General features: G+C 40.1%; 1 pseudogene; it reads right to left on the bottom strand.

Moving 5' to 3' along the window:
* Positions 1–643: 643 nt before the first annotated feature.
* The window catches only part of LOC119333815, a 37,360-nt pseudogene continuing 25,930 nt past the window's right edge, over positions 644–12,073 (bottom strand).

Here is a 12,073-nt window from a genome sequence, read left to right as displayed (position 1 = left end):
AACGTGGTTAGCTGGGGTTGAGACTATCACCACGGCTCGTATCCGGATTCGAATATGTGCACTCATGTGGGCTATATGGAATTGTAGGAACGATATGATTTTTAACAGACAACATACTTTAACTTTCTTGCAGGTTATCTCCAGAGCTACCGCGTGGATCTGTGCGTGGTCCTTACTCACTCCTATGGACTCCAGGGAGCCTTTGGTTAATGGGTGCAACCAGTGGGAGATGGTAGCACGGGCTATATTCAACCGGTTTGGATGGTGGTTGCATAACATGATTGGAGTCTAGGGAGCTTGTCCTATACATTGCCATACCGGTTGCAATCTTGAGCATGCATTTTACTTTTATTTTTCCACTCCTTTTGCGAGCTGTAATACTTTAAGACTTTGTGCTACTTCGAGACTTTTTAATAAGAGGGCTGTATGCATCGTCATGATGCAGAGGCCGGGGCATGCCTTCATTTCCAAAAAAACTTATACAACATGCAAAAGTAACTGAAATAGAAAAGAAAATTAATAGGATGAACAAGAAAAAAAATGTGATTTTAACAACAACCAGTTGTACAAAATAAGGGTTTGAATATGAAAATAGCACTATGTTATACTGTAAGAAGTTAGTCATCACTGTAACCATCAATAATCAGTCTTCTTCTGGATCTTCTGGGCGGTGTAAAAAGATAAGATCAAATGAGTAGGGGGCTTATCTGGAGCAAATGACAAACAAGAGTATATAGTTCTCATTGTTCCAATCACAGTTACAACCAAGAAGTTGTAGACATCAATGTAACATCCATTGGATCTGTGTATCAACTCAACCCGAAAATTCTGGTGCTTCTGAAACATTGTCTAGTTCAACCTATCGAATAGCATAAAAGCGAAATTTAACAGTAAAAAACTAACACCAAAGAGCAAAAGTCAAAATTTAAAACCTTTTCCATGGGGCTATTCGAAAGAAAATCATACTAACAAAGAAAGAAAGAAAGAAAGAAAGAAAGAGACAGGCTATTTACAGAACCAGAGCCTTAGGATCTCTGTGGATGTTCGAATTGAATTCGTATATTAAAATTAGAGACCCAATTAAATTTCAAGTGGAAATGGAAATGATGTATGATTCAAAATTTTGTGTTTGGTTGCTTACTAAATTATTGTTAGAAATGAAACAATGGCCCAATTCCATTTTCTGTTTGGTTGCTGGCACCCATGTTACCTGGAAACCTCATAGAGCCATCTTTCCTCTTCTTACATACTCCATGTTACTCTCTTCGGGAGTTCCCAATGCCAGGTTCCCATCCATGACTATGGGTGCCATACAACTATATCATTGAGTCCAGCAATTCCAGCAACCTCGTAGGACCTGGATGGGTCTCCAGCTACCTCACCTTCTACTAATATAGACAGACAACTTCTTTCTTCCTCAAGAGAGTTCAAAAGATGGATACAGGGGTCCCTCAATACCAACAATCTCGAAGGACCCGTATGGCACAGATCCTGGTACGAGACTTCAAAATCCAATACTCTCACCACCCAAACAACAGAATTCGCAAAGATACAATTTCGATTCCTCAGCCCGACTCCAACATCCAGATGGGGTGTTGGGGGATGTTTGTATAGTCAGTAACATTTTGAGAAAACAGCCAATTACTGGTTGGAACAGATCAGCTGGTGTTGATGGTCAGTTAACTGCTGATATGGTTAGTTAACTGCTATTTGGACCCCTCCCGATACAAGAACATGCTATTCAAGCCATTAACTGGTAGGTCCAGTTAATTTGTCTGATAAACCGGTTTATCAGCCGTGAGTCCGAATTATAGGCCGGGCCAATTAACGGCTAGGCCTTTTTTAGCCCAAAACTGGCACATTCCCTCCGCACGTTTCAAATTGCAGGTTTATGGCCTTCCAGATTGGCTGAAACATCACCAAAACATCAAGGCAACACTTTTTCTTGTTGCTATGTAGCCTAGGATTGCATATTTAGACACTTAGTACATTGCATGCTGCTATATAGCCTAGGATATATAGATATGGCCCTAGTTAATCTCCCGATAAATGGGTTAGCGATAAATTCAGTTATAGGATACCTGTTACCGATAATCTCTAGTCAACACCCGACCAATATGGTACCTGTTACCGATATCTTGAACATTGGTTCTAGGATGGAAAGGTGCTATGTCTATGTAAATATGAGTAATCCAATGGCTATTTAAACATCAAAGAAAAAAGTCAACCATGTTTTACTGAATTTGGTAGCAGATGCGAAGCACAAGCTAGCAAGTAAGTTATCATAGTGCTCCCACCTTTCCGGTTTATTGGGCTCATCTTGCAAATCACGTCAACGGAGGAGGACCTACTTAAGTTCTAAAAACCATATTAATACTACATGCATGGCCCTGTCACTCCTTCATGCATTCGTTTATTCTACGCTGGGAACGGGAATTTGATAGAATTTAATGTGGACATAGCTATATTCGCATGTTTCCAAGACCATGAGCCTTACAAATTATAAATTTCTGATTTTTGAGATAAGCCATGTGCCCCTCTAAACCGGAAAGGAGGTAGGAGTACCTTTTTTAGACTACAGTTAGCTACAAAACATGTGGGTTGTCCAAGAAAGCAAGGTATGATATAACCCACAAGCTCCAAAAGACAAACGAATTAAAGCAGTGCAGTTACTAAGAATGCCATACCGGCAGGAAGTCCCAATCTTCCTCTCTCATATCAAATTTTTCAATAGTTTCTTCATCAAGAAGTAACTGAACCAAAACAAATAATATAATATATAAATTGCAATTAGATATCATGTAAAAATCATTTGTTGAAAAACTCACAGTATGCATTCCAGTGTACTCATCATAGTCATGTACAACTGCTGGGACATACCTGAAAGGCATAATATTGAAAGACAAGGGGTTAAACCGGGCCGGCAATTCAAAACAAAAGAAAAAAGGACATCTAACGTCATCAACCAGATTTGAAATTGTGAAGGCATTACATTTTATCTCGACGATCCCATAAATGGATGATCTCCCCAATACAATTATCTGAGGTTGTCTTTCTTTTCTTTATGTCATGCAGATCTTGCGAACTTCCTGAGTTGCCATTGTGAAGAACAAATGAGTTGAACGACTTAGACGTGCCAACCATTCTTCTGTAGTTTGAAGACCCACAATGACAATCTTGACCTGCTCCAAACTGGACAAATCTGTAGATAAGGGCATAGATTAGAAATAGGAACAGTTTTGTATACACCATGCAATAAAGCAAGGTGGGCGAAACAAAAAAAAATAGAATGGAAAAAGAATTATAAAACCATGAAACTGAATGACCATACTTATAGTCGTCATAGGTCAGCTCCTCCCCTCTCTGTATGTCACGAAGAGCAAAAATTCCAACTTTGGTCTCTCCATCCATAGTCCTGGAAAAAAATGTGATACCAGTAGCAAGTATGAGGGTCATCAGCATGGATATTGAATAATAAGCAGTACAATATAACTAACCATTTCTACATATCTGTGTTTGGTTCACAACTATGATTGATAAACCTGGACCTTTTTCGATAAAGGACATTTTGTTCGCACACGAACACGTCACCGTGTACCATCGACGCCGGGGGTGATGCACCGCAGCTCATGTCGAAGGAGATCTGATCGGCTGCGCAATACGCAGGAAAGGCGGCAGATGCTTTTGTAGACCCGAAGCGCCGTGATGTCTACTACACAACCTTCTTGTAGACATTGTTGGGCCTCCAAGTGCAGAGGTTTGTAGGACAGTAGCAAATTTCCCTCAAGTGGATGACCTAAGGTTTATCAATGGGTAGGAGGCGTAGGAGGAAGATGGTCTCTCTCAAGCAACCCTGCAACCAAATAACAAAGAGTCTCTTGTGTCCCCAACACACCCAATACAATGGTAAATTGTATATGTGCACTAGTTCGGCGAAGAGATGGTGATACAAGTAGTATATGGATGGTAGATAAAGGTTTTTGTAATCTGAAAATATAAAAACAGCAAGGTAACTAATGATAAAAGTGAGCACAGACGGTATTGCAATGTGTTGAAACAAGGCCTAGGGTTCATACTTTCACTAGTGCAACTCCTCTCAACAATAATAACATAATTAGATCACATAACTATCCCTCAACATGCAACAAAGAGTCACTCCAAAGTCACTAATAGCGGAGAACGAACGAAGATATTATGGTAGGGTACAAAACCACCTCAAAGTTATTCTTTCCAATCAATCCGTTGGGCTATTCCTATAAGTGTCACAAACAGCCCTAGAGTTCGTACTAGAATAACACCTTAAGACACAAATCAACAAAAACCCTAATGTCACCTAGATACTCCAATGTCACCTCAAGTATCCATTGGTATGATTATACGATATGCATCACTCAATCTCAGATTCATCTATTCAACCAACACATAGAACCTCAAAGAGTGCCCCAAAGTTTCTATCGGAGAGTCAAGACGAAAACGTGTGCCAACCCCTATGCATAGATTCCCAAGTTCATGGAACCCGCAAGTTGATCACCAAAACATACATCAAGTGGATCATAGAATACCCCATTCTCACCACAGGTATCCCACGCAAGACATACATCAAGTGTTCTCAAATCCTTAAAGACTCAATCCGATAAGATAACTTCAAAGGGAAAACTCAATCCATTACAAGAGAGTAGAGGGGGAGAAACATCATAAGATCCAACTATAATAGAAAAGCTCGCGATACATCAAGATTGTGCCACCTCAAGAACACGAGAGAGAGAAAGAGAGAGATCAAACACATAGCTACTGGTACATGCCCTTAGCCCCGAGGGAGAACTACCCCCTCCTCGTCATGGAGAGCGCCGGGATGATGAAGATGGACACCGGAGAAGGATCCCTCCTTCGGCAAGGTGCCAGAACGGGTCTAGATTGGTTTTCGGTGGCTACGGAGGCTTCTGGCGGCGGAACTCCCGATCTATTGTGCTCCTTGATAGTTTTAGGGTATATGGATATATATAGGCGGAAGAAATACATCAGGGGAGCCACGAGGGGCGCACGAGGGTGGAGGGCGTGCCCGGGGGGTGGGTGCGCCCCCCTGTCTCGTGCTCTCCTCGTTGATCCCCTGACGCGCACTCCAAGTCTCCTGTATTGCTTTCTTTCCAAAAATAACTTTTCCGAAGGTTTCATTTCGTTTGGACTCCGTTTGATATTCCTTTTCTGCGAAACACTAAAACAAGGGAAAAACATAAACTGGAACTGGGCTCTGGGTTAATAGGTTAGTCCCAAAAATCATATAAAATAGCATATAAATGCATATAAAACATCCAAGGTTGATAATATAATAGCATGGAACAATAAAAAATTATAGATACGTTGGAGACGTATCACCCCGCTTACCCGGGAGGGACCCCGTCAGGGCTCGCGGAGGCTATGGGCTGCTCCAGGTCGATTTGCTCGCCCCTAGAGCCTCATGGATCCGCAGCCCTCTGGCATGAAGAACTAGCGAAGAACAAGAAGAAAGATACAAGGGAGACATAAAAAGTAGATGAACACGAAAAAGTAGTAGATGTGTTTATTCGATTGGTGTTGTTTCAATCGGCCGTCACCTCCACTATATATAAGAGGCGGTTGGACTTCCCGTACAAGCAAAGGATTCATCTAGGCTTTCCTTACAAGAAAATTACATCAATTCACGTCCTACAGTTCTAGTTTCAGTCCAACTTGGATTCAGCCCGAATCTGTCCCATACTTCTGTCCTGCTTCTTGCGCGGGCCATAGAAATCAAATACTAACACGGATGGAGTCGAGTTCAACAAGAAACTTGTCCTCCTCAATGTTCTGCATAAGACAAAGCGGGCCACTTATCCTTTTAAGGCCATCTTTATGACTTTCAGGTCCTATCTTTAAATGTGGGTCGGATTCAATTATGCAGTTTTCTAAACTGTCCGAGTCTTGTAACAAGTCTGCAGGCCGTATACTATCTCCCATGATAATGACTGCAAAAGAAAAGTTGATCGTTACGATGATACACACAACTTCTGTGTAGAACACTTTTCCATATGAGGCCATCTGAATAACTTTTCGATCCCATCTCCAAGTTATGGTCGGATTGACTTTGGCAGTCTCCACCCTGGCAAGCTTTCCACATCGGCAAGGTTTCTACCCCGACAAGCTTTCACCCCGGCAAGGTTTACATCCCGGCAAGGTTTCTACCCCAGCAAGCTTTCACCCCGGCAAGGTTTCCACCCTGGCAAGGTTTCTATCCTGGCAAGCTTCATTCAGCCGACAAAGGCCAAAAACTCACGTGACCCATCAGACACCACCTAGGTAGGTGTCTGGTCCCTCGCGTCACTTTTTTCACTCAAGACCGGTTCGCGAAGTGTTGCCTCTAACTTTTTCATATGAACTCGGATTGGGACAATTTTTATATCAAAGTTAATTGGTTTGACGAGACGAAGACAATTCGTGTAGATCATTTTTTTATATGAGGTCGTCTTGGGGGCTTAATCGGCCAAACTATACTCTGAATATAAGATCTTGGTACTTTGAGCATAGTTTCGGCCTTTGAGATGAAATCTGACGGTGATGGCCCAAACTTCAAAGATGTTCATATCAACAATACGAAACTCCTTCATGTAGATCGCTTCTCCATTTGAGGCCATCTTAAATAAGTTATTGACCATGCCAAAATCGGGCGTCAACACATGCCCCCCTGTTTTTGGGCAAAGCTTGTGTGCCGAAAAATAACTTGCTAAGGACGATGTCAACACTCCATCGGCTAATTTTCATGTTTTCAGGACGATAAATTTATATCGGCCATTGCTTGCGTGAATATTCTGATGCAAGCTTGGGTGAAACTTTCTCAACTTCATTAATCCGGCTATAAAGTTCCATAGATATGCGTGTCAAAACCAACCATCAACTATATTGTCCACTCCTTCGCTAGGATTTTGCAGATGATCAAGAATGAATTTCCTCCAATCCTTACTTCGCCTGCATAAAAGTTTCATTAGTGGCCGAGGTGGTGAGCTCCAATCGGCCTTACCTATGTTGGCAAGAATAAGCATCGGCTATTGATAGATGTGCACCATGACATGGTAGTCGGATTCTTTCTATGCCAACTCTCTCCAATTGTCATGTCTAGATATATGAACAATTTTAAAGCAACTCAAGGCAAATTTTGCATCTAGACATACTCCAAGATAAACTAGAAGTGATTCGTCAAAACATTCATAACCCTTGGATATTTGTTGCACTACTCATAACGAATCACCGAAAGCCTCAATATGTATCGTACCTGTAGCAAGTAAAAGATCCAATCCGAATAAAAATGCATATTCGGCTTTGATAATTTGTGCATATATATTTTAAGAGGCACGCGAGGCTTCACAGAACAAGAGTACATGGAGATATATAAATAACACCAACACCGTGGCCATTGTTATGAATTCAACTATCAAAACATAATCTCCATAGTAGTTCTCTCCCTCTTCAATCAAACTAAGGACGATGTTAGAATTCCACACCGGCCATGATTAAATAATTTCTTAGGGCGATAGTTAAGTATCGGTCATTAACATAAGGTCCATGTAAACCTCATCCACCAAAGCACATATAGCCGAAAATAAACAAGTGAAATAACAAATCAAGCATTTTGGCCCTCTGGATCAGCAACAAACTTGTAGCTAATCATATGTATAATGATTTGGTAATACCCTTTCATGACATAAAAAATTATATTGCATCCATGGATCAAAATAAGCTCATGGAGGGTAACCAATCATACCTGGGATGAATTCCATGGCAAAGACATCAATGGCTTGTTTGACGAATATGTATGATGCGCTGACCGAAGATTTTCATGGGATGATGTACACCTTCGGCTTAATTGTTTTCTGCTTCCATCCTTCCCTTTCTTAACTTTTGTAACACTTGCTGCAATAGAAGGACCGACATCATTTTTATTTTTATTGTTCCTCTTGGGAACCCATGCCATGTTCTTGATTCTCAGCTCTTGTGCACTAAGCTTTTGTAGCTCTTTCTTTTGCCAATATGGTAAGCTGAGTGAGCACGTCTGTGATTTCGTTTCAACCAATGTCAACTCTTTTTGGGCCTTGTGCACCCTCAACTTCTTTTCTTCAGATTTGGCACTCTAATATTTATCAATTGATTTATTCACTTCTTTACCTTTTGTAGCTAATGTCAACACTTTGATTGGATCTTTATTATTTGAGATCAAATCTGAAGTAGCACACTTACGACCATCTCTTTCACGTGGTAGACTTGCTTGACCACCTCTTTTTGCATCCATGGGGTCCAGCCCGATTCCTTATAATTGAAACGGTCTTTAACATGTCACTGTCCGAATGTTGATCTTCTCGGAGCTGCATAATATTGGTGAGATGGTCTAAATAAGATGGAGAATGTACCCTTATATCATGCTGATACGTCTCTAGTGTATCATTAATTTTTGATTGTTCCATGCTATATTATATTCTGTTTTGGACATTATTGGGCTTTATTATACACTTCTATATTATTTTTGGGACTAGCCTATTAAACGGAGGCCCAGCCTAGAATTGTTATTTTTTTTGCCTATTTTAGGGTTTCGCATAAAAAGAATATCAAATGGAGTCCAAACGGAATGAAACCTTCGGGAACGTGATTTTCTGAACGAACAATCCAGAGGACTTGGACCCTACATCAAGCAATCAACGTGGAGGGCATGAGGTAGGGGGCGCGCCTACCCCCCAGGCGTGCCCTCCACCCTCATGGGCCCCCTGTTGCTCCACCGACGTACTCCTTCCTCCTATATATACCTACGTACCCCAAACTACCAGATAAGGAGCCAAAACCCTAATTCCACCGCATAACTTTCTGTATCCACGAGATCCCTTCCTGGGGCCTGTTCCGGAGCTCCGCCGGAGGGGGCATCGATCACGGAGGGCTTCTACATCAACACCATAGCCCTTCCGACGAAGTGTGAGTAGTTTACTTCAGACCTACGGGTCCATAGTTATTAGCTAGATGGCTTCTTCTGTCTTTTTGGATCTCAATACAAAGTTCTCCTCCTCTCTTGTGGAGATCTATTCGATGTAATCTTCTTTTGCGGTGTGTTTGTTGAGACCGATGAATTGTGGGTTTATGATCAATTTTATCTCTGAACAATATTTGAATCTTCTCTAAATTCTTTTATGTATGATTGGTTATCTTTGCAAGTCTCTTCGAATTATCAGTTTGGTTTGGCCTACTAGATTGATCTTTCTTGCAATGGGAGAAGTGCTTTGCTTTGGGTTCAATCTTGCGGTGTCCTTTCCCAGTGACAGTAGGGGAAGCAAGGCACGTATTGTATTGTTGCCATCTAGGATAACAAGATGGGGTGTATATCATATTGCATGAGTTTATCCCTCTACATCATGTCATCTTGCTTAAAGCGTTACTCTATTCTCTTGAACTTAATACTCTAGATGCATGCTGGATAGCGGTCGATGTGTGGAGTAATAGTAGTAGATGCAGGCAGGAGTCGGTCTACTTGTCTCGGAAGTGATGCCTATATACATGATCATACCTAGATATTCTCATAACTATGCTCAATTCTATCAATTTCTCAACAGTAATTTGTTCACCCATCGTAAATACCTATGCTCTTGAGAGAAGCCACAAGTGAAACCTATGGCCCCCGGGTCTATCTTCCATCATATTAATCTTCCAATACTTAGTTATTTCCTTTGCCATTTATTTTACTTTGCATCTTTTATTTCTCTTTATCATAAAAAAATCAAAAATATTATCTTATCATATCTATCAGATCTCACTCTCGTAAGTGACCATATAGGGATTGACAACCCCTTATCGCATTGGTTGCGAGGATTTATTTGTTTGTGTAGGTGCGAGGGATTTGTGTGCGACCTCCTACTGTATTGATACCTTGGTTCTCAAAAACTGAGGGAAATACTTACGCTACTTTGCTGCATCACCCTTTCCTCTTCAAGGGAAAACCAACGCAAGTGCTCAAGAGGTAGCAATAAGGATTTCTGGCGCTGTTGCTGGGGAGGTTCGCGCAAGACAAGTCAAGATTTGGCTCCCAACAACGAGTCACTTGTGGCACTGTTGCAAGTTAAGACATACCAAGTACCCATCACAAAGCCTTATCTCTCGCATTACATTATTTTCCATTTGCCTCTCGTTTTCCTCTCCCCCACTTCACCCTTGCCATTTTATTTGCCCCTCTTCTGTTCATCTTTTCATTTGCTTTTATGTCCTACTTGGCTCGTTTGCTCGTTTGGTTGGAATAGTTGTTTATTTATTGCTAAACAGAGAACCTAAGATCTATGGATCCTCATCCGCTTGCTAATATTTTTAAGAGATCCAATTATGATGAACCAATTGCTAGTGAGTTTTGTGCACTAGATTATCTTTATGAAGTTTTGCTTGAAATTCGTGAATCTGAAAATTGTGATGAAATACTTTATGGAGTGATTCACGATAGTCTTTGAATAAAAAGCATGATTGCAATGATTTTACTATAAATTCTCTTGATGTCAATTGTGCTAATAATATGCAAAACCCTAAGCTTGGGTATGCTAGTTTTGCTATGACTACTACTTGCTATAATGATCATGATTGGGGTGATTCTCCTTTTGATCTTGAAAATTTATTTAAGCCCCATGATGAATATGAGATTGATAATAATGTTTGCAATAATATTGAAAGTGGGTTTGGAAAAGTGTCAACTTTAGATCCCACATATTTGGAGAATGTTCAGTCTTATGAAGTTTCTCATAACATTGGGTTTGGAGAGGTCATGACTTTAGTTAATGTTAATCCCACTATTTTGGAAGAGTGTCAATTTTGCATGCAAGTGGATCGTTTTGAAAATATTTTATGTGATAGCTATTTTGATGAATTTGCTTATGATCCCACATGTAATTATTATGAGAGAGGAAAATATGGTTGTAGAAATTTTCATGTTACTAAATTACCTCTCGTTATGTTGAGATTGCTATTGTTTCTTTCCGCTTCCCTGCATATGCTAGTTTTTGCTTCCCTTGATAATTTGTTTGCCTATAAGATTCCTATGCATAGGAAGTATGTTAGACTTAGATGTGTTTGTCACATGTTTTATGATGCTCTCTTTGTGCTTCAATTCTTGTCTTTCATGTGAGCATCATTAAAATTATCATTGCCTAGCTAAAAGGCTTTAAAGAAAAGCGCTTGTTGGGAGACAACCCAATATTTTTTCTTGCTGATATTCAATAAATAATTTATCTAGCCTCTTTTTTGGTTGTGTTTTTTGTGTTTAATTAGTGTTTGTACCAAGTAGAACCGCTGGGAAGACTTGGGGAAAGTCTTTTTAATCTTGCTGTAAAAGACAGAAACTTTAGCGCTCACGAGAATTGCTGCCATTTTTATTTGGAAGTGATATTTAGTTAATTATTTTTTTCAGATGATTAATAGATAAATTACTCACATCCAGAAATTTATTTTAGAATTTTTGGGGTTCCAGATCCTGCGTTAGCTACAGATTACTACAGACTTTTCTGTTTTTGACAGATTCTGTTTTTCGTGTGTTGTTTGCTTATTTTGATGAATCTATGGCTAGTAAAATAGTTTATAAACCATAGAGAAGTTGGAATACAGTAGGTTTAACACCAATATAAATAAATAATGAGTTCATTACAGTACTTTGAAGTTGTGTTTTGTTTTCTTTCGCTAACGGAGCTCACGAGATTTTCTACTTTAAGTTTTGTGTTGTGAAGTTTTCAAGTTTTGGGTAAAATATTTGATGGATTATGGAACAAGGAGTGGAAATAGCCTAAGATTGGGGATACCCATGGCACCCCCAAGATAATCTAAGGACACCTAAAAGCCAAAGCTTGGGGATGCCCTGGAAGGCATCCCCTCTTTCGTCTACTTCCATCGGTAACTTTACTTGGAGCTATATTTTTATTTACCACATGATATGTGTTTTTCTTGGAGCGTCTTGTATTATTTGAGTCTTTATTTGTTAGTTTTCCACAATCATCCTTGCTGTACACACCTTTTGAGAGAGACACATGATTCGGAAATTGTTAGAATACTCTATGTG

Source organism: Triticum dicoccoides, chromosome 7A (genome assembly GCF_002162155.2).
Source record: "Triticum dicoccoides isolate Atlit2015 ecotype Zavitan chromosome 7A, WEW_v2.0, whole genome shotgun sequence".
Lineage (NCBI taxonomy): Eukaryota > Viridiplantae > Streptophyta > Magnoliopsida > Poales > Poaceae > Triticum > Triticum dicoccoides.
Note: the sequence above shows the minus strand (reverse complement) of the source record. Positions and strands in the feature narration are given on the sequence as shown.